Source organism: Gallus gallus, chromosome 3 (genome assembly GCF_016699485.2).
Source record: "Gallus gallus isolate bGalGal1 chromosome 3, bGalGal1.mat.broiler.GRCg7b, whole genome shotgun sequence".
Taxonomy (NCBI): Eukaryota; Metazoa; Chordata; class Aves; order Galliformes; family Phasianidae; genus Gallus; species Gallus gallus.
Window position 1 is genome coordinate 6,054,022 of NC_052534.1, and position 26,622 is coordinate 6,080,643.

General features: G+C 37.8%; 1 long non-coding RNA gene across 1 annotated transcript in view; it reads left to right on the forward strand.

Moving 5' to 3' along the window:
- The window catches only part of LOC112532120, a 183,799-nt gene that overhangs the window by 14,108 nt on the left and 143,069 nt on the right, over window positions 1-26,622 (forward strand). The window contains exon 2 of the long non-coding RNA XR_003074475.3: window positions 8,663-8,834. This is a non-coding gene — a long non-coding RNA (uncharacterized LOC112532120). The remainder of the gene's footprint in view (window positions 1-8,662; window positions 8,835-26,622) is intronic.

The window sequence follows — 26,622 nt, forward strand, 5'->3', positions numbered from 1 at the left end:
TGTGAACTTCCAAGCAGAAGCCTGCTACTTGCTCACTGCAACCACTGTGGGCTGATTTTAAGATCTAATAAACATAAGGCTGTGGTGGGGAATGAGCAGGTGTGAAAAATATTCAAGTAGAAACATCAACCATGTTAACTGTTCAATAAACTCCCCCTTTTTTTTAAAGGATCTGTTGCAGATGTGGCTGGTTTTTTTGTTTGTTTGTTTTCTGTCTTGCCAGCAACATGGGAAATCACTTAAACATGAAATTACCTAATACATGAATTCTTAACCTTCATTTCCTCATGGGCAGAGGAGCACAAGTACTGAAGGACTCATGTATTTAACCACTTCCCAACTTCCCAAAAGATCACTTTCATATACTTGTGACCTTTCTTACCACCCAACTGCCCAGAGGACGTACCATGAAGTACAAGAGCACCTGCAAGGTTTAAGGTAATACTCCATCCTTGGCAGTAATAGCAACAGTGGCAGTGCTGTCAGCTCCTGATTTTCTCCTCTGTATTGGGTGGCAACAGCAGTTGATATAATTGGTGCTGAAAGATGTCACTGGCATATGGCCTTATTTCTAATGGCCTGCATGTGGTCTGTGGGAAACCTCAGTTCTCCTTTATTTTATATGGACAGTCCTGGATGTTCAAACACTTTACACTGCTTTGTGAGAGGAACACACCTGGGGCCACGTAAAAACAAAATATTACAGGAAATCTGGGATCCTAATGCTAGCAAATTTTAAGCGTTGATATAGGGTTTGACTGTATGCAGGCTTCAGGATTTGGTTTACATTTCTCTGAAGAAGATCTTAGTGTATGAGAGTGAGAACTGCTTAAGACCAAATGGAGGAGGAAATCTTACAAGTATTTACTTTCAGTGATCCTAATTCCTGTCTGTATTACTTCATGGTTAATGAAGATTAATTCCTCTGACTTCAGTGGAACTTTTCCTAATCTGAGTGTCTGAAAGAGTTGTCTTATATATAAGTCCTCATTATATACTTGACAGCACTGGTATTTCTTTTGCTTTGTTATATCTGTAGGTCTTTGCAGTTTCTTTCCAGTTTGCAAAAGTTATTCACTCTCAACTATTTGTCTTCTGCTGTTGTATCACAAATGTGTAGGTTTGTACATTATTAAAATGTCTGAGAATGCCAGTTAGGACTTAAGCTCCAATGATTGAAAGTACAGATTTGAGGACAGATCATATACAGAGAAAAGAGGAAAATTCTTCCACATGGCCAAATTAGATAAGAGGTCAAGAAGAATAGGAATAAAAATGGAACTGCCACAAGCGAGGCTCAGAGACTTTGGAAGAAATATTGATAGGGAAAAGCAAAAGATTCTTCAGCCTTGAAAGCAAACAAAAACCACACACACACGCACAAACACCCAACATAATGAGCAAAGAATGGTTTGGTATATAGTGTGAGAGAGAGAAAGCATAATCCAAGCATAGCTAGGAATCAGAATGAATGGTTTGTGTTGGAATTTTGAAGGCCTGTGATTTTTGACCCTACAGCAAAGGCAAGATGGCTAAGAGGAGTGAAGTTATATAGGTAGAAATTACCACTTCCTGGATGGGAACCTGAAGAACATATTTTTTTCAAGCCTGGAGACCAACTAATCTCCATCCCACATTGCTGAGAGGGCTGGCACATGAAACTGCAAGACTGCTGGTGAATATTTTTAATAAACCTCAGGGGAGAGTGGATATGAATACAGAATAGCAAATGTACTACCTTTATTTAAGAACAGGGAGAAAAAGTGATGAGGGAAAGGACAGGCCATTAATCTCCCCTCAGTTGCATGCATTGCTTAAAACAAAGTTTGAAGGAAGCACTAATTAAGACACATGAGAAAATGGGCAATGGAATTAAGCATAACCTGGCTTTACCACAAGTAATCTAAAGAGAAGGCAGGTACCTGGCATTTTTGTCTCAAAGTAAGGTGCTCTAAAATTTGAGAGTCCTTCTTAAGTACCTTCTCTCTGGAGAAGATTCCTAATTATTACCCCTTAAAGGCTCAGGCTTCACAGTGTTTGTGCTCAGCATTTCCCTACAGACTTCCCTAAAATTTCCTGCTGAACAAAGTGATTTTCAGTAGTCATTTAAAATACAGTTGTGGTTTCCTCTCTGCATACCAAACACCAAAAGCTAGTTGCAAAGCTGAGGCTTACTATGATGTTAAGATGTTTTATATGACTTTTACTACTCTCTTTTATTTTTAATGTTGATAATTGCTTTGTGTGCCTGCAGTTGAGTGTCCTCTCAAAAGAGGGACAGTGTGTTCTGAACTGGCCAAAGCATTCAAAGAATTCTTAGAGCAGCTTACTTCAAAGCAAAGCCACAGCATTTATAATTTTTGAAATGCTTCTTAGGAGCAGCCTTCAAATGACATCATTATGAACAATCAGTCAAGTAAACAAACGGAAGAGAACATTTTTTTCTGTAAATGTAATGCAATTTAATTGAAGTATCCTAGGATTACTTAGAAAATGTTTACATGATGGACTTTTTTATGACTCTTGTGTTGAGAGATAGCATAAGGAAAAGACAACTTGCATTACATGCTGACTCAGCCTAATTTCACTTTTCAGCTCTCTCTGTATTTCTATGCTTTACTGTAACTGTAGTACACTGGGACAGCCTTGGCTGAAGCATGTTTGGTAGTACTGGATTTCACATTGAATCATGTGACTTTTCTTTAAATTGCTAGATTTTGTAGATTTGTCAACAGTAACTGTATATACTGATAGATATATATGGAAAGTAGAGTGAACCAAATGCTTCTTGTAAATTGGTGTAGTGAGCAAAATATGCTTAAAATGTTTCCTTTAAAAGTTACTTTATACTTTTTGCTCTCTGTATCAATGATCCTAGTAGATTTTGAGCTGCTTAGGATATTGCCTCAGATCTTTATAGCCATTACAGTTTTTGATTCTAAAACACTTCTGATCAGCTGCAAGTTGTCTTAAAGACTGCTCAGAAACAGGAATGATATTACTGCTTGGAGCTAGGGAAAATACCAGCCAGTGGTGTTCATCTTCTATCTACCTTAAAGTGCACCAAGACTTCTGGAGAGACTTTCAGAAGGGTTTGCAGATGATACTCAGGTGTGTTAGGTAGGCATGGCTTTAAAATCTAACTCTGGCTATCTGCAGAAAACACTAAATACCAAGGAACAGTTTAGTGCTGCTACACTGTTCCTGCAGCGTAGCAGCATAGTCATGCTGGAGCAGTCAGCTAGCATCAAACCACCTGCATGTAAGAAATATGCCAAAAGCAGTTGATGGAGTCTACCTCAGGCCATGCAAACTCACTGTTGGAAGAATATTTGTGAATGAGTCTCTCATTGTAAGTAGGTTGCTCTGAACATAATGTCTCCTATTTATTTCCATGAAAACTACAACAGACACAAAGAGCACAGTAAAACTTTTTGATAGAGCAAATGTTCAGCTACATCATTTCATTCTAAAAATCATATTCTATCATCCTTCAGGTTTCCCACTGAGTAAGTAGGATTTTATTAGTAGCTAAGCCCTCAGAGAACGATGATTAGTCTTTGTGTGCTAACCTCCTTCAAAATGTGGGTGATGGATAGCTGGAGAAACTGTGAGAAGGAGGCCTGTTTTTTGCTGGAATTATTCTGAAAACAAAGCTAAAAAGACATTAGGAGAATATTAAAGAACAGAAGAAAGTGGAAAGTGAATGGCAGAACCAACTGAGTACAAATCCAAATCAGACCAATGAATTTATAAAACTAAAGAAAGAAGTTGAAGAAAATTGTTTCATGTGCATGCTTTAGCACTAATTTCACTGGTAACAAAGTAGAGAAGTATTTCTTATTTATAGACAGTAATTTGGTTGATATTACCAGTATTAGTACTAATGAATCCTGAGGAGGAGGTTTTTATTATGGGAGTAAAAATTGTGATCATGGCATACCAAGTTTTTTTTTAAAAAAAAAAAAAGGAAGAGGCAGTGACAAACTGCATATCCTGTTGCTAAATGATGGTACCTTTTAGATAAATAGCGTTCAATTTTTGGCAGTTTCCAAATGCTGAAACTATTAGCCATAGCTAAAGTTGTTAGCCATGAATTTGGGCATAAAAAGCTAGGAATGATAACTAGAATTATTCAGGAACATGTCAGTAATTGTTTACAAATTGATGATCAAACCAATAGTCTAGATACTTAGAATGAAAAGTGCATGCATTAGAGAAAAATTCCCTGCCTAGAGGTTATGAAAGCAAGATTAATATCTTATTTCTCTTGCCAATGGAAAGATATTAGCCACTTTAAACACATCTAAATCTTTGTTTACATAAATAAAAAATAGAAGCCTGAACTAGTTAAATAACTTTGTGAACACATCACTAACATGTTAGCCTAAAGAAAATGTAAATAAAAATCTTGTGACACTTCCCCCCAAGTCCAGTTTTTCATTGGCTTACACAGCATCATGTGTTTGGACCCCTGTGCTTTACTGAGTCTGCTTTCAAATGGATACTGAAGTCTCATCTTTTATGGAAAAGGAAAGAGTTGCAACTCAGCAGTTTCTTAAACAGAAACTGATAAAAGAAAAATATTTTGTAGTTGTAGATCTAAGTGACTTGTGAAGAGCTTTTATGGATCACAGATAATGATTTTTCAGGATTTTTCTTTAAAAAAAAATTACCTGATATAAAAGAAAACAAGTACACAACACTTAAGTATGCTAAAACAGAGTGATAATTCTTGGCCTGTCAATCTGGTGCTAAACCTGGACAAAATTGTGCTAGATACAATCTGTTTTAGAAATACCTGTTACTCTTGTTCCTGATGAATGGGAAACATTGATAATTCAATGAAACATCATATTGGTACTACCCAGCTTCTCATTAGCAACTAAAGTGACACAAAATCAAAATGTTATAAAATGTATGGATGAAGAATATCTAAAAGTTGTGTCTCAAATTGAACTGTAAATAAGTCACTGAGAAATGATTCCTGTCTGAAATGCTTCCTTTTCTCTCTTTCCAGCATTAGCATAATAAGATGTGTACCACTAGTGAAGTTCAAGGGTGACACAAGTTTTGGAAGTATGATAGTTGCTGGAAAAGAGAAGATTACTGACGCAAGATGATCTGAGTTGGTTGTTATGCTGAAAAGAGCAAGGAAATCTGTGTTTTATTGTGAATTGTTTCCTGTAGTGATAATAATGGTAAGGGTGGAGACAAGCTATGATGGAAAAGTTTTGAAACTCTGATGTATTTTGACCTGGACACGAAATCAGTGTAATGTTGTGACTGGATATATTTATGTAATCATAAATATGTACATGGAGAACTATCAAATATTTGGGGTACAGAAAGTATGTCATCTTTCTGTACCATTGGTGTTTGTGGTCATAAATGGTCTGGAGTCTGCAACTGTAAGTGAATACTGACCTAATTAAGTCCTGACCCAAAAGCCGCACAGCTGACTTAATGTTTTGGCCTCCCTCAACAGTGCTATTAGTAGATCTCTACACTGTTCTCCTTGTAGCGATATGGATGCACTATACAAGAAATAATAGATAAATTTTCTATGCTATATGGCTGCTCAGAAAAATATAAGAATAGCAAATTCATGAGGCTGGAATCCAAAGATGACAAGTTCAGAAGTGAAATTTAACACATGAACCAGGAGGATGATTAACTGTTTCCTTAGTTTGATAAGCATGGTAGTCCATCCTCAGAGATTTTAAAGAATGGTTTTCCTCCTGAGAGTACATGCTAGTCTAATCAGGAATGTTTCAAGGGAATGCAATGAATAACCCATGAAAAATGCCAGACACAAACAACAACCTCCTGCTGTTCTGATCTTTTTGTGAAATTTTCCTTTGAGTAAGTTGATAGTAGGAAAATAAGAGGGAAGGTTTGTTCTCACCATTCACTATCTTGCCAGATGTTCAATATTCAGTTTTCAAAAGAAAAAAGAAAGCCCTTCTTTCATTTGAAAACTTGTGAGCTATTTAGCTATAAATCACAGGAGATACACCAACTTGAATGATTCCACTAGTTCTCATTCTGTGAATAATTACACTTTTTCCATGAGAAAGTGAAGTTATTACGTGGTTTAATATGGTGCTTCTTAATTCCAGAAGAGCTCTACCTTTTTAAGTTGTATTGCAAAGACCAAAACATTCATTTCCTTTTAATTTCTTTTCCCACTCTTTCCACCTTCCATTATGTCACTAAGCAAACTAGATAGGTTAGCTGCTATGGAGTCAGCCATAAGGTGATGTGAAGAAATGAAGGAGATACCTTCATCTTTAAATTCTGTGATGATCAAAATAAATATGTGAATTTATTCTGCCTGTAGACTATTAATGATGCTTACAGAAAAACAAATAAATAAATCCCTTTCCTTACTCTTGAAGTCAGAGAGAGTCAATTTTCCATATACTGTGATTTATGTTTGAATATACGTACCGATTAAAAAAACAATGAAGAGAGAGTCCTAGCAATTCTGGCAGTAAATCTAGTCTCATAATAGTGTAATTATTTTATATAGTCTTTCATTTCTTTTTAAAATAAAGTTATATATTCCTCTTTTGTTCTGCACAGCAACAGAGCAAATTAACAGTAACAGAATGTTCTATTAAGTGAACTAATGGTGCAGCTTTTTCTGCTAAACTTGTATAACTCCTTAGAAACACCATGTGCTGCTTGTTCAGTTCCAGTTTATCTCCTCATCATTCTAGCAAGTCAAGTGAGGTCTTTTCTCTCTTTAAGAATATTTCCCTATATCTTAGTCTCGAGGTCTCACTTGCTGCTAATTGCAGTGATCGCAAATGTGTTGACACTAAAGCTTGGTGAATGCTGAAAAGAAATCTGCAAATATTTATTTGACTTAGTATGTGCATTTGTTTTGGCACTGTTCACACCCCTGGAGATTTCCTTTCACTTGCAAACTTAGTGGCGTGAATGGTTGCAAAACAATGTATTTTGAATAAATTTTGAATAAATACTGTGAATTTTTGGAAGGTACATTTCAAAATCATAATGGCAAATATTACTGCTGAAAAACTGGTTCTTAAGCAGGCTGTTGGACCTACTAACAGTACTGTGCTATCCTGAAGATTAAATTGCTTGTGAGTTTTCAAGAGAGCATATGAGAGATCAGTGAATTTGCCAGTTTGCACCAGCAGAAACTTGACTGCTAAGCCATATCCATAGAACCATCTGGGCATCATTACTTGAGATGTACACAGTTTGTCCTTGGGGAAATGAGGGATTTAAATGCCAAAATAAATGTACTGTGCTACACTTTAAAGTATACACTGAATTGTTTTAAAGTTCTCACCCATGTTTGTTTGTTTTGTTTTGTTTTTTGGAAACTGCAGAGCCCTGCAGTGATCATTTTATTGGTGAACCTTTGTGAAAAATAGTGCTCAAAAGATTCCTATTGCTTTGAGTCTTCATTCTCTCAAAACTCCACAGATGTTAGATCTATTTACCTTGCAAGATTTTTGTTCTCAGCTTAATGTACTTGACAATGTAACAGTAAGAAAATATGCTAATAGAGTTGAAAGGGAAGAAAGATACAGGTGAGAAGACAGCAGGAAAAAAGGGAAAGATTCCTTATTTTTAAATGAGAAAAGGGGAATAGATGATTTCATAATTTTTGACTGGTAAATTTCACATGTGTTGCAAAAACTTGGTAAATTAAATCAAATTTTATTTTACAAAACTATGTAACTTACTATTTAACTGATCTTTCACCTCTGCTCTCTATTACTTTACGTTTAAAACTTGGTCAGGAATACTACCCATAAAATTTAAGCCTGGGAGCGAGCTTCAGCATGAGAAATAAAGTACTTTTTTTCCTTCTGATTATTCTTTAATGTATGTACTACAATCTTAGGGGAAAGATAGAATGCTGGGTTGAAGCTTTTCCATAGCATTTAATTTTGGACTGTTCTCTAGGCTCAATTTACTTAATCCTGCCTCGATGAAGTTACTTAAAAATATCAAATGATAAAAATGTGCTAATATTCAACCATATAGAAAAACTGCTTAGAGAAAGCATTTGTGTAAGATGCTGACAAAAATCAAGGAAGACCGTAAGTCAGAAAAAGGAGTTAAAATCCTTTGGAAAACAGTATGTTTGCCACACAACATTTCTTTAGATGTTTCCCCTTCCTTTTCCTCAGTGCTGGCTGTTTACAGTTTTCATGTACAGAAATTGTGTAGACAAAATTCTTAGATTAGTTTATTATCAGTGCAAATGGCTTTCCCCTAAGTATTATAATAACCAAATCATCTGCAGTGTTTGAAAGCAATATAGTATTGCTGTGTGTGTATTCAGTGTCTTACAAAATTCAGTTAATTGTTTTAATCGTTTATTTAGCGGTATCTGATTATACCTATCACCATAATTAAGCTAGTTCTGCTCTGAACTTTTTATATATATATATATATATATATGCTCAGATGACAAGGTCTAATCACTGGTGGTTGAAAGCACTAGTTGCACCTGTTGAGAGAAATGGAAAAAAATCTTACAGAAGCTTGGGAGGTTATCTGGCTTATAGAAAATTATCTCTTTGGCATTAATTGGTGTGAACAAGAGTGAATACTTCATTTACGAATTCTCAAACTAATAGCGTTTCCTTTTTCTTTTCCTTTTTCCTTTAAGCAATGTGCAAAATTTTAGTAAGAGACTCCGTGCCCTAAAGATTGTACCTTTGAAGTACACAAGAATGGTAAAACGTGGCAGAAGGGAAGAACTGTTATATTTACAGGAAACTGAAGCTCAGAGATTTTAACTTTTTCTAAGATCAGGCAGGAGGCTGACTCTCTGGATCAAGGTAAGGAGCTTAAGGGCAAGGTGTTATTTCTGGATTTGTTTGCTTAAATATTGGAAAGAAAATGTTTGTGCTCTCCAGATTTGACATAGCAGAGATCTCTCCCTTTGCAAATCTCCATGGAAACTCACGATGCAGATTGAAATGGAGACTGCAAAGCAAAGGAGCTCTGGTCTGTTTAACTGTAGAAAAAATTATCTATGTGGTAACATCTCCTTAAATGTGGATTAGGATAAATATGAATAAAAAAGTGTCTTCCTCAAGGGCTAGAGACAGGACTTGTGTCATCAGTGAAATGCTGTGGTAGTGTGGCGTCTCTTTTCTAGGAGTTATCAGATTTTAAAGGGTGAAAGGTAGGACAAATCTAGAAGAAAAATCATTTTTATAGTGAACCAGATTTGCTTACAACATTTACAGGATGCTCTTTGTATGCATGATTTGTTCTGTATTTCTCTGGATGACCAAAAGGCAGTAGAAAATGCAGAAGTCTTGATTGATGTAGTTTTCAAATGGACTCAGGCCTTTTTTATATGGGTTGTCTGGCAATCTTTCTCAACCTTTTTCTGGACTCCTAGAGGATAGACACCAGACTCAGCCTAGTCTGGGTGGAATACAATAAAGAAGAAACTTTGTAGCTTTAAATATTTCTAAGTCTTCAAGGTAGCACTAGGTATTTCAGTCCTTCTTATGCAAAAGTCAATAGTTCAGATACTAATGTTGCTTCTGTTTGCCCATGTGGAGAACAGGTAGTCCATGAGTCAGCAGTGTGTCCTTGTGGCCAAGAGGACCAATAGTATCCTGGGGAAATCAAAAAGAATGTGGCCAGAAGGTCGAGGGAGGTGATCCTCCCCTTCTACTCTGCCCTGGGGAGGCCACATCTGGAGTACTATGTCCAGTTCTGGGCTCCCCAGTTCAAAAAGGACAGGGATCTTCTGAAGAGAGTCCAACAGAGGGTCACAAAGATGATTAGGGGCCTGGAGCATCTTCTGAATGAGGAAAGGCTGAGAGACCCAGGGCTGTTCAGTCTGGAGAAGACTTAGAGGGGATCTCATAAGAGTTTATAAATATCTAATGGATGGGAGTCAGGTGGACGGGTCAGGCTCTTTTCAATGGCGTGTGGTGATGTGATAAGGGGCAACGGGCAGAAACTGTAACACAGGAAGTTCCATACAAACACGAGGAAGAACTTATTTACTGAGTGAGTGACAGAGCACTGGAACAGGCTGCCCAGAAAGATTGTAGAGACTCCTACTCTGGAGGTATTAAAGACCTACACAGACCCTTATCTGTGTGAACTATTGCAGGAAACTGCTTAGCAGGGGATTGGTGATCTTGATGATATGTAATTTACATATGTGCTGCATTTATTTACCTTTACTGTTATCCTATTACACTTATATTTTGCCAAGAAATAATGGTTAATGGAGCTTTCCTTTAATTAGTACATTTGATTTAATGTTTTTATAGCTCACTTAAGACAGGCAGAATTACTTGTTTGTGTTTATTTTCTTTTTGAAAATGTAAAGGTATGTTCCTTTACTGAGAAACTCTTGTTGCCAGTATGCTTTCTGGTATTTTAAGTTATGTCTAAGGGTGCTCAGAGTAGGTGTCTTGATTCTGCAGATCCATGTGTGTTGAGTACTTAATATTCCCACCTTTTAAATTTATACCTCCAAATGTAGTTTTCTGAAGCAATGGAGTCTTTGTAACATGCCAAAGCATGCACAAAGTGATAATGAACATATAATCACTCTAGGAAGCTTAGAAATCACTTTCATTGCAAGAAGCTACTTAAACACATTTTAAATCCTATATAAATTACCCTGAATTAATGAGACTTCCACTGAAATAGAACTGACATCCTTGCTAATGCTAAATGAAATCATGATCGTTAATCTAATAGAATAAGTAAGAAATCTGCCCATTGTAGTTTAAAAATATGGGACATGCAAGTCTCTTGACAATACATTCAAAACCAGATAAGCTGTATTAAAAAATCTGAGTTGCATGTCCCTGATAGGAGGATACTCAGCATAGCAATAGTGTGTCCAGGCACAGGCACTCTGAAACTATGTACGTAGCACGCCAGATGCCAGGTCAGTCAGCTGAAGTGGGAGAGTGAGATACTCCTGGATAGAGCTAGAATTTACATCAGAATATCACAGTGAGAGAATGAGATCATTCCAGTGACTTCAGTAGTTCAAGTGAACCTACTGGTTGTGTTACATCAGAAAGCCACCAGACTTCTTTTGGCTCTGAATAAGAAACTTCTCTGAGTTGTTGTGTTCCTGTTTGGGTCTTCCCAGACCAAGAGGCTGCTGCTGAGAGTGGTTAACCCGGCAACTGCAGGACTTTCACTCTCTCATTTGCTCTACTGTCAGTTGAGAAATGATTGAGTTATTTTGAAAGCTGTATTTGCCTTTCTACATTGCGATTGAAATTCTGCCCCTTCTTCTGGACTGCTTATTTTAAGAAGTCAAAAAATGTGACATTTTCAGGTGGATATTATGGTTCTTCTCTTCTTGGGAATGCTTCTGGGAACATCCCATTAATAAGTAAGAAATAGGCTCAGGAAAATCAGAGTTTTAACGATTAGTGGTTAAACCTCTAGGCATTTTACCAGAAAAAAAAAAAAGCGCATTTTAGACTGTTCATAAACTTCTTCTGTCTCCTCTCATCTCTTGAGAGTGCTGTTCTACAGATATTGAGATTCCAACAGAGAAGACTCCTCAGGAGCACCCTCTTCTTTCACTCTATGGTCATTGCATTTTTTTTATTTTACAGATGGGTTAGGCTGTTTTTGTTTAGCATTACAGCTGTTTGTATTTCTCTTCATGGGAAATTTCTTTGACTTTTTTTTCTTTTCTTTTCTTTTTTTTCCCCCAATCTCATGTTATTTTTGTGGTAGCTTGCCCAGAGTGGGAGTCAGAACAAATTAATTTTCCTGAAATGTAGTTATGGGAGGGCTGTGTGAGAGGATGAGAGAGAATATGAGAGGATCTCCATTACTGTGTTTATAGCTACCTGTCGCTATTGATCATTAACCAATCTTGCTAGAAGTATGGCTTCAATTTTCTTTTTTTCAATGTGGATTAAGCAGTGTTGCCAACACACATTTTTCTCTGTCAGACTTCACAGTAAGTATGTGGCACGCAAAAGTTTGAGAGCCATCCGATGCTCTTTAAAGCATTTTAAAGCATTTTAATTTTTAAAGCATTTTAAAAGCTCAGATGCTTTTTAAAAAAGGACTCAGAGATTTCATGCTTCCTGGCACTGACAAATTAGAATTTAACACTTTCAGCTGACTTTAAAGGCTGCAAAAAGGTTATGAATTGGACAACAGAATTTAGCTGTGTGACAATAAAATACAAGGGAACAGCAAGGGATGGGAAGATGCTTACATTTGAAAAGGCTTGAATTGCAGCACCATTTAGCATACACTGCATTGTGTATAGAAAGAATTTAAAAAAATGCCAGAAAACAGCATGTATCTACCTGACTCAGGATAGTGCTGAAGGCAAGGCAGTTCAATATTTTCTGAGGTCAGCAATACCTGCAGGCTTTAGCCTGCTCTAAGCATCTGCACATGCTGAAGGAAAGCAGGTGAAAATGAACTCAGAAGAAAGAGTCAAGTGCATGGAGAGACTGAGATTTGGAAATGGAGCTTATATAAAATGTCAAAGATAAACTGTGTAGTCACACATCCTGCAGCATGTTTTTCATCCACAGCCAGCAGCTACAGGGCCTTAAGCTGAAGCTGGATGGTCATGTTAGAATGTACTTGGTCCCCTCTGAACTAGCAGATGAACTGAAGAGCTGTGCATAACTTGAGGGGGGCTTCTTTTCTAGGACACCACAACACACATCTGAACTTGATGTCGTTATTGGGTCATCACCAGGAAGGAGAACTGAGCTCTTAAATGCTGTGGCATGTGTAGTTAGTTGTTTTGCACTGATTTATCAGGACTTTATGGTATTTTATGAGGTATTGCAAATAAAATTCTAAAAAAAAACATAAGAAGGAAAAGGTAGCTCATCCAAGAGGAAGAGCGTGGGAAGGACTTAATCTCCAAGAGTTGAAGGAAAAAGAGGATGCAGTGCTGACAATTCTTGCCATTCCATCTGTCTCGGATGTCAATGTCCAGACAGTGCAACTATCTCTGTTTTTTGTTGATTTCTTATTATTTTCAAATTTTTAAAATTATGGTGCTGCATTTTCTGAGTGCAAAATTACAATACATCCTCAGCTCTTCTTCCTGTCCCTCTGCAATTAAGGTTTCTGTGGGGTCATGGATGCACTGGGGTGCTGAAAGCTGAAAGCATGATATACACACGCAGGAGACACACCTGTCCTTCAGGGGTTCCCTGAAAAAGAGCTGGCCTGGCTACTCTTCACTCTTTGTAAATAAAATAAAGAAATGTGGAGACCTGTGAAAGGATTTTTACTTTCAGGTTTAAGTTTCAGGTTGGGTTGATTTTGCTAAACAGCAATAAAGGGATCCTCAAGCTGCCTACCTATAAATGAGAATTAATGTGTAAAGTACATTAAATGGTAGCAATCTTTGCGGAGCTATCTTGGTGCAGAACAGTCTGTATAAAACAAAATCACAAGTTGAAGATTATATACAAAGGAATGTTGTAAAGGACGTATACATAATTTCACAAAAGAAATAATGCTTCAGGTGTAGGGAAACGTGCAAAGTGATGCAGTGTGACAGTAAAAAAAAAAAAACTAAAGCTTGTAGAAACAAAAAAAAAAAAACATTAAAACATTGAAAGTTCTAGTAAATGTATGGGTTTCAGAAGAAGAGGTCCACCTATAAACTTGGAAAAGGCAGTTTCCTTTGTAATGTAAGAATGAATAAGGGAGGCCAGAGTGCATGAGATCAAAGGGCACTTACAGGGTGTACTGAACAAACGAGGCAAGAGAGACAGGCAAGTCAGAAAGCAGGATCAAAGGACACTTATGATAAAGAGGCTCTGCTTGCCATCTCCTGTAAAGAAACACAATGAGTCAGCAGAAGTTCAGAGAATATTAAAAGAAAAATCTAAAAGGAGATCACATTAGAAGCAAGCTACATGTATTTCCTGACCATCAAAGGATGAGGAAATGATGGGATGTAGGTGATATTCAAGCACAAGTTTGTTGACAGCAGGTGCCTGGCTTGCAACTACAGATTGAAAAGCCTTTAAGGGAGTAGGCTGAAAGAAGCTTAGGCAGATGGTGCATTAAATGATGGTCTCATATGAGGCTTGGTGGGACCCTGTCTAGAGTGCTTAGTTAGGGTAGCAAAAAGCAGCTTCAAATCATACTCTGAAATGACACTTAATCAAGGATATTAAAAACCTGATTAGAATAATTAAGAAATTGCTCAATATAATATTAAGCACTTAGATATTAATTTTCATCCATCATTTTTATAGAACTTTTTGTGCACACAGGCATTCTGTCCTGTTTTTCAGAGCACTGTGTGTACTTGAGTCAGTAAGCTGCATGTGTGGGGCTATGTCATAAATCCAACAGAAATCTGGGAATATAATTCATATCTGAAAGAGGAGGAAATGGGTCCGTTCAGACCATTATGTTATACATAGTCTAAAAGAAAAGCATTATTGTAAGGGAACATTACCAACTACCTCTTAGAATGGAGAAAGTTACAAAACAAAATGACAATTCTCCCCTGAAAAGCAAATTTTAGTATCTTGACACACCTCTCTGTCACAGACCTCACTAGCCATGTAGTACATGATCAGTAGGGCATGGTGGAAGAGGGGAAAACTTCTCAGGAAATACATTGCACTGTTCCTTCAAGTAGAATGTTTTCCATTGCTCTGGGAGATGAGTGAGACAGGAGTTCCCGCAGCCAGCCTCCATATGGAGCATCCTGTACAGAGTTTTCATTTTCAGAGACATGTATCAGATAGTGTCATGGAGAAGTCTGTAACAGCAAGATGAAGGACTTACATTGCAAGGTATTGGGTAAACTCCTTGGCTGATGTAAGTCCACGTAGCTGAGGATCTTCTCATCTCTTGTATTAAAGTTCTCTAAGTCTTAAGACTTGGCAAACAGAGTGAAACATATCAAGCTATTTGCTGAATAGGTGTAGTTAATCAGTGCATGTCCCTTTTCTTTGTGTTCTTGCTTACCTCTGTGTGCCTGGAGGTATTTTTTCCTGATATGGTGAATAAAATCACTGAACTTTAGGTCTCCATTTCTTTCTGCTCAGTTTATTCTGGCTGGTTTTGTTTTGTTTCTACTACCCTGGAATTTTTTTTGCTTTTCTTTTTATCTTTCTTTTTCTTTTTCCTTGATGAATAAACTGTGGAAGGAAAACAGTTTTAGTACTTATTCTGCTGTTTAACCACTCTTGTTATCAGTGGAGCTGGGGTGCCTCCTTGTTGACCCTGATCAGTGTTATAATATTCTTGCATCTCATTTTTCTTCTCTGTTCAAACAAACTAGTACTAATTTTGGAGTGTACTTTTTACTCCAGAATTTTTCAGAATTATTTTAGTGAACACTTTTTCTGTTGAGGTAATTACAGTATATTCCATTTTATTACTCCTTTCCACACACTTCAGAGTAATCTCCTTGCGTGTTTTCTGTGTTGATTTTGTCTTAAGACTATAAGACTATCATTTAGCGTTTTCCATACTTAACAATCTTTTTGTAGAAGGTTTAAAGTTTGAGAAGTGCTAGATTATACAGAATTATTTTTGCTTAATGAATCAGATTTATAGAAGTATGTGCCAAAACTGAACAACTTTTAGTATTTTTCATATATAATTTCCTTTTCAGTTTCTGTTGATGTCATCCAGAAATTGGTGATCAAGCTACTTGACGATTCTTGAAAGATGGTGATTTGACTAATGCACCTTCGTTGTTTATGTTTCTACCTTTTGAAGTGAAATGAAATTCACTGAATTAAAAGCTTTACTTTGGATGGAAATTTAAATTTAACATCTTGAAGTTTAAGATGTAAGTATTTAAGTATTGGCAGACTTAGCAGTAATGAGACTCCAGACTTAAAGGCCTGGGAATTTTTTAGTGAGTGGCGACTTGACAAAAAACTCACAATTTCATATATAGTTCATAGAAGATATAGTGATATATCACTTATATGTAAAGCATTGTGAAGAGGAAAGGAGAAGATCCATTCCCCTTTACGTGCTAATGCCATATGGTACAGTCTCATATATTGCTGTGCCAAAATGATTGCTCTCCAGAAATGATATGATGAAGTTGCAATAACAGTGGTCCTTGCCAAACGATGTGTGGTGGCATTAAAAGAGGATAAATGAACTTCAGTAGAAAAGGGGAAATGGCTCATTCCACTTGTGTGTGAATAATTGCAATTAAATTTACAATATGGCTTAAATCCATGGCAGTTGTAAAGTTTTGCTCATCTAAAGGATGTTTGTAATTAGTGCAGCGTGTGCCTATCACCTTCACTTGTGAGGGAAAACAGCGGTCTATTTTCTGGACTGTAAAGAGCCCCTTTGGGGTGAAGGAGGCTCTCACACATCCCAATTTTTGTCGATGTAGTAATCATCATCAGTTTTGACAAAGGGCAGGATTCACTGTGAAAATTTAGCCCCCAAAAAGGCAAAAATCTAACCCTCATTTCTCAAGGAGACCTGGGACCACAAGAAAAGGAGTCCTGAAATTTGTTCTGAGTGTCTTCTGAAATCCCAGAGATACAGAGCACACTCTATAAAGAACGCTTGAGATAAGTATAATTTGTCTTTCATGCATGCAACTTTACCAGCCTAGGCTGATGTGGTAAGTAATGTATTTGGTTAATTTGACTGTCAAAATGCTAAATGACATCACATTTATAATCCTATAATTAAATTGTAATCAAGAAGGGTTTGAATCAACTAGCTAGCTGCTAATGTGCATTCAGAGACTTGAGAGTTGAGTCGTATCAGAAGAAATACAATTTCAATGTGTACATTTAATTCCTTTTCCTTTCATGTTGCCTGTTCGTGTAGCTTCATGATTAACTGTTTCAGACCACGACTTGTTGCTTGCGACTCAGTTATAACTCATCAACAGTGGTATGACACTGTGTCATAATATGCAACCAAACTCCTTGGAAGGGGGCTTTAATTTTTTGGAAAATATGATTGGAGTGGCCCTGAAATCAGATGCAAAGTACTAGAGTAAAGCAAAGCAGAATAATGGTTCTAAAATAAATATAAACTTAGAAGCTTAAGATAAAAATATGATAAAAATAAGGATGAAAAGCTCATTGGAACTCTCACAGTGTATTTTCTAATGATGGTAATGTGTCTTGCTGATAAGAGCTGTGAGATAATTTTGCACTTTTGTAGGTATTCATTAACATAAGAGTAGTAGGTAAAATTGCTAATTATACAGCAGTATTTTTGTATTATCAGCTTTGTTACAAGGTGTGTTTATTCATCTAGATCTTTGATTGTGTGAGTTTTTATGACAATAGTATCAAGTAAAACAGGAATGTTCTCACTGCAGTCCACTGTTTATATATTTAACCTTCTTTACTGTCCTTTTCCTTTTTACTCCCACTGCATTTTTCCTTTACCACCATATCTCCCTCTCCCCGCTGGCCACCCCTCTCTTGATGCAGGATAGTATTGGCCTTCCAGGCTGCAAGCGCACACTGCTGGTTCATGTCCAGCTTCCCAGCTACCTGTAAGTAGACTTCTTCAAAAGCATAAAACAAGAAGGAAATAATGATAATGACCCTACACCTGTACCTGCTATTAGAGGAATAAATTTCCTATCCCTCTGTTAGCTATGGCCTGTCTCCTCATGTCATGAAGATATTTCTTTTTTCCTTCTTTGAGAGTTTGAAATATTTGTGAACAATAGAGAGGGTATGCAGAAATAGAGAACAGCAGGCTTGTTCCTCAGTCATAGGAGTTATTCTGTTTTTGTCATCAGGCCAGTGAATTTCGGAACTGATATTTTGAGAGTTTAGACTCATAAAAGACAACAAAAAGACTGAGATTTTAAAGGAATAGGACATTCCATGGAGAACCCAGATGTTCACAGCTTTAGGAAGTGTTTTTTTCAAGCTGAGCTGTGTTTCTTGAATTCTTGGCTACTATGCTTTGGATGATATCAAACTACTAAAAATCCACCACAGCCCCTGCTCCTCACTGCCCATTGTGATTGGAATTTGTTAGGTCCCTGATTTCAGCTTAGAGCAGCAGAGTACTCCAACTAAATCTGTAGTGGCTAGCAGCGGTACCAGAAGCAATGTAGATGCAGCAATGACATGATTTCCAAGACACTAGTTGGTTTGCAGCTGGTTCTGGTATAATATTGCGGTTTGTAGGGTAGAATATTCCAAGCAGAACTGTTGGTATTTATACCATTACTTGAATAAGAATTTGCAGACTATAATTCTTCTTCCTCAGAAACTTTTCACTATTGTGTATTTACAGTAAGGAGAGTAGAACTGTCAAAACAAAACAAAACCCTACCAACCACCAAACCTCAAAATTTATCAGCCAGAGTTCAACTCAAAGGCCACCTATTAAGTATTTATGGAGTGAAAGCAAGCAGGAGCATGCAGGAAATTTCAAGAGACCTGTATGCTAAAGCAGTAGGAAATTTCATTGCTAAAGCTGTGCTCTTTGAGAAAAGCAGGCGTGTATGACTTATTTTCAGATTATTTGGATGCAACCCTCACAATGGAGTATCTGTGCTAATAATCTCTGTACGTATCTACTGTGTCTTTTTGCAGAGAGTAGAGGTTTAGATGTCCAGCCGTTTGTTGTGATGTGATAAGGAAAGAAAGACGAGTTGCCTCTGTGAAGTCTGTAATAACTGGAATGGTTGTAATTATATTAAAAACATACACAAGGTCCTAAAATAAGATGCCTGATGTTCTAGCTTTTCACTGTATTTTTATTAAAGGGATGACAAGTAGTCTTAAAGTCCCATTATATGCCCAGTGTATCATGTATATATATTTTTTTTCATGTGTTTTGGAATCAGATTAAAACCATACAAACCAATATGAAAATATAATATATTTAAATCAGATGAGGAAATAGTAGAAAGGAAAGAGAAAAGGCTGAGGTTTTATAGCAGTCTGAGTTTGGAGTGTGTGACTGCTCATTATTCTTAACACTGAATCATCTCATCACTGAATGACCTGTCTTAGGTCACAGCAAAATACACACACATCACAGTATCTAACATTTGTTTTGTCCTTGTAGTATATAATTTACAAGTTATAAACACAGTTTTGGTGAAAACTGGACAAGTCCTGTTCTGCATTTGGGATATAGGTTAAGTAATCTGCATGGCATCTATTGCAATGTTTGATTAAGTGAAAATGTTCATACTGACCTGTTTAACTCCTCAGAAATATTGTCTTCTAATTAACACCCTGCCTGTCTTAAATTATATTGTCCTTATGTAGATATTTTTGGCTAATCATTTTTCTGCAGTGTTATTTCATGTAAATACACACCTACCTCTTTTTTTATTATTATTATTTTTAACAAGAACAGTAATTATTTAGGATGTGATGAAATTCAGTTATTTTTACTGTAACTTCAATAATATTGATTTCATAATAGATGTTGATGCCAATAAACATTTAAATATCTTACAGTGGCCATATCAATAGTGTATTAATTGTGAATGCTTTTACCAGTACGGAGTCATTCATTGTTCTGCAGATGACTCCACTCATTGAAGTGCTAGAACATACTGATTTTACTGTTTTCTCTCCAGCCCAAGCTGAATGTTCATGAGATAAAAGGAAATTTTAATAAGGGGATTTTAATAAGATACTGCTTTATAAAGTTAAAAAGGTTTAGCGGAAATATACTTGAGCTAACTTACAGAAACTGACTGAGGGGCAATTAGATCATTTCACAGATAGGAGATTTTAGGTTTTTTTCTTCCCCAAGGGAAAGATAGTACATCTCAAAGCACGGAACTAGCTTGGGAGATCCCTTGAGTTTCTGACTGTGTTGTCTGTGATGATAAACATGAGGAAAAATAAAGAGCCATTTCTCACATATCCCACAGCAGAGATGTAGCTGCCAGACTCTAGAGTCTTCAGATTCCTTTGTCACTCTCCAATTTTGCAAAATTGTTAGAAAGGGCTCAGTTTTGCTCCCCAGGACCCTCTGACATTCAGGAGACCTTGGACATTTTGTAGAACAGTAGAGATCTCCTTCACTCTGTGCTGGTATCAAATGCAAGGTGCTGAGTTCGGTGTTTTGCTTCAACTGAACTGTGTCCATGGGGAGACTGGGAAGGGGTTGTGGGGAAGGGATTTATGTGCAGAACAGTGGAGGATTGGGAGTGCTGGGTGCAGTGTGCAGCAGAGCAGTGGGACACTGAGGTAGAATGGAAGGTAGAGGAATTGAAGGAAATGAGAGAATCCAAGTGGGAGTTATGTTGCTTATGTAAAACTTTAGGTAAATTTGGTGTCTCTGAAAGCAGCTTCCTCCAGCCAAGGAAAGTGTACAGCATGTAACCCTGTCATTTATGCTACTACAAATGATCACTGATCATTTTCTTATCAAATGTCTTCACATTTTTTCTCCTGTAGGCCAATATGAAAAGAACAGTGTGATCATGTCACTTGGCACCTGCTTGTGATCAGTTCTGAGGTTTGGAGTACATGGAGTAGAATAGGAGCACAGGACTGGAGAGATCTTCTGAATTACCCAGCTACCTCAGTTAATGCCTCCCTGTCCCAGGCCTCACATTAGAGAACCCTTTACAGAAACAGAACAAACTACACTGTAAAAATGATAAGGATTTGCTGGTACTTCTCCTGCTTACAGGTTTTATCCTGTGCTATGCTGCTGGAGCTCTTAGTAGTTCTCTTGGCTGAGGCTTCTGCCATTGCAGTTCAGTTGGAGCTGCAGGTACCCAGCATGCCCAAAAACCAAGCCTAACTGTAGGTGAGCTCAGTTAATTTATGAAAAGGTGATTCCTGCACTCATAGAACTTGCATGATACTAGCACTGACACAGATACCCAGCATCATTCTGTCCTTGCTCTCCATTCCCAGTGCATGTGCCTTGTGCTGATGCCACAGAGGTGGTCTGGCTTTTAGGTACTCCTTCATGCAAGCAGCTGCTAAAATAACACCAGCAGGCATTATAAAATAATAATGAATAATAACAATCCCAGGAGTGGCCTGCCCCCCAACCCCCCCATTAGCGCAGCTGGGGGGTAGGATAAATTGTAGCACATTCTAGTTAAGATTTTAAAGTCAGCAGGGGATATGGGACAGCCCTGCTTTATGCAGATGCTTCACACACGAATATCTGCAAGGCTGAGTCTCTGCTGACTTGCCTGTTTAACAGGCAACTTGGCTGCTACAGGCACTCCCTGTTTAGCTGCTTTTGTGCTCCATTATCAAGGTGCGGGAAGAAAGCAAGCCCTCTTTCTCATTTCTGTGAACTGTACTGCTAATGGGCACCTCATAGAAAGTCTTGTATTAGAAAGAAATAGGAGTAATCAGAGAAGATCTCATGGACAGCTGCTGGGTTGATTACTAGCCATACCTATCATTATCCCAGAATATCTGCAAATAAAAAGAGCTGTTACGAGTTAGGTGTTGAATCAGCAACTTCACAGGAAACTAAAATACTTCAGTATAAACAACAATTTCCCCAACTCCCTCCCACCCAAACAGTCTATTTTACTTAATGTCCACTGATGGCCATGATTTACTGCTTTCTTTTCTATTACTGAGCATATATATTAGCTCTTCTAAGGCCTTGCAAACCTGCTCAAACAAATATCGTCCATATTTATCCAGTGCTGTCAGTGACTATGAGACAGCCAGAGCCTGTCCGTAAGTCAACTGGCTATGGTTTTGGTTTTGGCTGCTGATATCATGCAAGGGACTCCATTCCCATCAGTAGTACAGCAAAACTGCCTCAAAATTAAAAAGAATTTTGCGTGTTCCTGAAGGAAATACCAAGAAGTAGCATCTTTGATAGTCTAGTAAATGGTTTTTCCCTTGCTGATAACACCCCATTTGTCACAGGGGAGAAGTCTGGAAGAAAAGCATTTTTCTTACTTTAGGAATGTGCCAGTCATTTTGGATTCATAGGAAAGAGGTCTGGAAGAGGCCTAGTGAAATCTGATGAAGAATGAAAGATATGCTTAGCAGCATTGTGCACTGGGCCAATAATGAATCATATGATCGCTTCAGTTATCTGGTGCATGCCAGTGAAATCTAGTTATTGTTTTTTCTATCATTTATTTCACAGTTTTGCCTATCTCCACAGCTGTAATTGTCATTCCATCAGGGTTCTAAGAAAGCAGAACCATCTGGGGAAATCAGCATTGCTTCGCTCAGTCTCTGCTGGAATTAAAATGATCTGACGTGAAGATGAAGGAGAAAAAAACTCCAAAATACCTTGCTGTGGGAATTAACCAGGGCTGTTGACCGGTATCTATAGTCCAGTGTGAGAAAAATTTTATTTAAATCCTGGAATGTAAACTAGCATTACAAAAAAAGGAAGGAGAGAGTTTGATTCTATTTTAATAGAACAGAAATTGCTGTCCTAAAATTGTTGTGCATATGCACTCTAATGAAAGCCAATGAATTGTTCCTAGTTATAAAGATGCCAGGATGAGGCTAGCATGCATTAGAATCTGTGGAAAAAAATATTAATTCTCATTCCTAAAATATGACTTCATATTCCCAGGATTGACGAGATGAAGGATATGCAGTAAATTAGTCCAACATCCTCTTACCTCTAGGTCTGAACCCTGCTTAGATCATTGTTTGAAATAAATTGCTGTCTTTATCTGAAGCATGTCTCCTCTGAATATTTATTGACACCACAAAACTGCTCTGGCATCTGGCACAAGTTGACGTGATTCATTGTCAGTGTTCAAAGAGAGCAGGGAACGAGTGAGACTTGAGCTCCGGTAATGGCTGGAAGTCTGCACAGGGACTGCTAAACTCATGTTGCTGCTGTCAGGCCTGCACTTTCAAAACCATGCAGGAAGCTAATGTTAATGAAAGAAGTTTGTGTATATGTGGGTGAGAGAGACGAATAATAAAGACATTAATGAGACAGATCTTCAAAATGACCACCTATCAAACACAATTCAGTGCTGATGTCTTAATTGCTGCTTGCTGCTTATAATTTGAATTTATCTCATAAAATTGTCAATGCAAAGATCACGTTGGCTAAATTACCAAATAATATGAGATTAAAGCCACATCAGGAAATATCATTAAATGAATAATTCTCTGAGCACCAGGGCAAATGAAGCGTGATGTTTTATGAATTTGCATCTACTGTCTTGACAGGACAGGATTTATTAAACTGTGACTTTTTCCTATTAGGATATTTTTGTCATTCCTTTGTTGATCCCAGGGCACTTGAAAATGTTTTATTTTGTAGCTTGTCCCTTGGCAAGGACTATGCAGTGTCTCTCCTCTATCCAGCCTCAGTCATCAAGCATCTGGCAGTGTAGTGTCGACTCTACCTGCACAGCTGGGATAAGCTGGAATCACAGCCATTACTCGATCCTGCATTCTTTTTGATAATCTCTATTGCCCATGTAGCTCTTGCCCTGGCTTCAGCGAGACGAGTAATGACCTGGGTGTGAGAGAAGCCCGAGTTCTCAGTGATGAAGGCAGAGTGAGTGCAACTTGATTTCCAATAAAAGCAGGTCAGTGTCTGTGCACGAGCTGGGGGGGAACTCAATAAGTTACTGCTTCTGCTCTTTGTAAGGAATTGAGAAATGGCAAATGATGACATCTGTCTGTTTCTGAAAAACAAGTATAAGGATCAATCTCATTCAGGCCTGTATCATAGCTGCTATTTAATATTAGCATGGAATAAGGATAAAGGAGCACAGTAGTGAAAGCAATAGTACCACTACAACAAGGTTAGAGATTTTGTTTCATTCTTGGCTCTATTTGATTTAAAGCTGGAAGAAGACTGTGGTGTTTCACTGCACAGGAGGGTCAGAAAAAATGTCTTTGATTGTCAGAAAACGTGTGGATGTAGAAATGGTGTTTTCACTCATCAAATTTTACAGCAGCTGAGCAGAACTCTTGAGAAATGTAGGCTTCAAGTTCTGTAGAGCTTTTCTCTGCCAAAAGCAAAAGTTAGCTGGCTGCCCTCAGTGAGTGTCTCTGGCAGATGAAAATAACAGGAAAAAAATGCACAGAAAATGATAGCCCTGAAACTTGACAGTAGTGCAAGAATATTAATAGGCAGTGCTGTTTGTTAGGGACATTTGTTTTTGTGCCTTTGTTTCTGCTGTTGTTTATAGTGGAAGCACTTAAAGCTGTTCTGTTTCTGTGGATGAATCTGCCTTGCTTGCTGCTGAGTCAATGTCACCGCATGAGGTATAATGGAAGGAAGAGGGGGAAAAAGCTCCTTCATCTGCAGTTTCATGCTGCTGTTTCAGGTGGCTGCACTGTCTCCATGTACATGTGTGCTGGCATATTGCTGTGAAAGCAGGCAGGCATTTTTACTTTTCAGAGTGAAAGCCACATTTGCTGTCTTATTGTCTGGATGTGCTTTGGCTTAAGTTCGAAGATTATTTTGCATTCTATAAAAATATATATATTTAAAATATATGCCTTTAATAGTTTATTATCACATTTATTAGATGAAACTAGTTTCAAACTAGTGGCTTCAAGCAGCAGTAGCCTACAAAAACACTGGCAAGTGAGTATGTTTGGAGTGCTCAGTCTTCTGAGGTTTTTTTGTTTTGTTTTATGAAGCAAGCTGCCCTCCTTTAAGTAGGCTGATGATGTACTTGATGGGTACATTCTTCTAATTGTGTCTCGGCTTTGCTTCAAGTGAAGTGCAACTGTAACAATGGTCCAGTGTTGTTCAAGAGGGAGCGATGAGTACTTTTAGAATCAAAGATGGCTTTTTGATGTGTTCTGGAACACTATATGAAGAAGTTTAAAAAGGGTTGTAGGAATATAGTGGAGGTAAACAAGTTATCTTCAGGGCTTGAGGAAGGTTTTTCAGAAGTGAAAGAGAAACTCACAATCTCATACATTTTATTTATTTGAAAAAAAAAAAAATACTGTTCTGATGCTTTCACATTTTGAAGGCTTTTTCTCTAAATCCCATACATAGAAAATAGAAGCCCTTCCTTGCTTGGGAGAGAGAAGGTCCATATTTGCAGGGAACAGTACTGGGGAAATTGGTCTTGAGATAGATACACTAAAATTCAAGGAATATCTGTACCAAGGCTAAGGCAGGCTGAGGAGCTGGTAACTACGCTGTTATATATGCAGATAACTCACAGTTTGGAATTTACAGAGATGCCCCCAGACATGACCATACATTCTGCAGGCAGGGAAAACTGGAGCTGCTGCTCAGATCTTCTCCGACTTCCAGTGTTGCTAGCATGAAAGTGCTCTTGGGGTCACCCTCTTTCTGTGTTATTTCCTCCAGGTTGAGGTTTGGGTGTGATCTCTGATGGTAATATCCTTGCAAAACAGCTGGCCTCTTGTCCATTGTCAGAATGAAAATGTTATGAAAGCAGACCAAAAGACAGAGACCTCAAAGTATGCAGTTTGAAAGCTTATTAATTGTAGGTTGTTGTTTCCCACTGACTTTCCTATGGATTTTATGTGCAATTTGTGTAGAATTCTTTGTGAGATAGATTTCCATTAATCTACACCATGTAAGTCTTTGGCTCAAGCAAGAAATCCGTTGATACATCTTACGATGCAATATTCAGTTGCTACAGTGTGCTCTCTAAAAGGCTTTGATCACTAAAGCTCATTCAAACAAAATACCGTGTCAGGGCCTCCAGGGACATCAATAAGCCTAAATTGTCCTAATCAGCCTCACCTGGGACCTGCTGCCACCTGGCCCTCCACCCTCTGGATGTTACTGCAGAAGCTCTGCTTAAACTGTGATGCAGTCTCTTCTTGCCTGAGTTATGCTTTTGTTGTATTTGTTTCCAGTTCTGCTCCAGATTTGCTCTTTGAATTAGTTGAATTGACCTGGATCTGTTTCATTGCCTGGTCCATCTGCAGGACTTCTTGCTACTGTTGTTCTGCTTTCCCTGCTCTGGTGCTATGTGGCTGAGTTCTGCTAGTGAGGCTGTTGCTCATCTTGCATTGCAGCTGCCCTCTGCTCACCTTTCCTCTGGAAGCTGCCCTGTTCCTGCTGTTCCTTACTAGGTAGAAAGCTCCTCATGACTTACCCAATTGTACACATTTAAAATGCTTTTCAATTCTAAAGAGCTTACATAAAAGGTAGCACAAATTAAATTGTTGTAACAGCTAGTGAGATACAAGGCTATCGTATGAGCGAAGTTAGCTCTTCTGGAAAAACTATGGCTGTTCTTTTTGACAAGATTTTAAAGCTGTGGATAGCTTAAAGACAGCTGCAAGTTTGAACAGGAGAAGTTGTAGAACAATACTTTATGTGCTGATGCTTTTTTTAAAAGAAAGGTAATTTGGAGCTAGGTACTTCCAGCTCATTTTAAATGCAGACACTGAGCTGCTTCATCATTATTGTTTTCTGTTATTGTTATTATTGATTCTCTTAGCTCTGTAACTAGGCTAGTGCAGTTATATTAGGTGCATGCTTTCTGAATGATAATCAGCATCATGTAACTACTTTTCCACTGATGGAAGAGAAAAAAATCTTCAAGATTTGGGAACTACAAGTCTGGCTTTTCAGAGACTTAGGAGCAGCCATGCTGTTGTAGAGGTTGTTGTTATGTGCCTAGACACGTTGCATGAATGAAAAAAAGAATGGGGCCCGCAACGTAAGGTGGAGCACTCCTCTGAAGCGTTTCCATTTTAT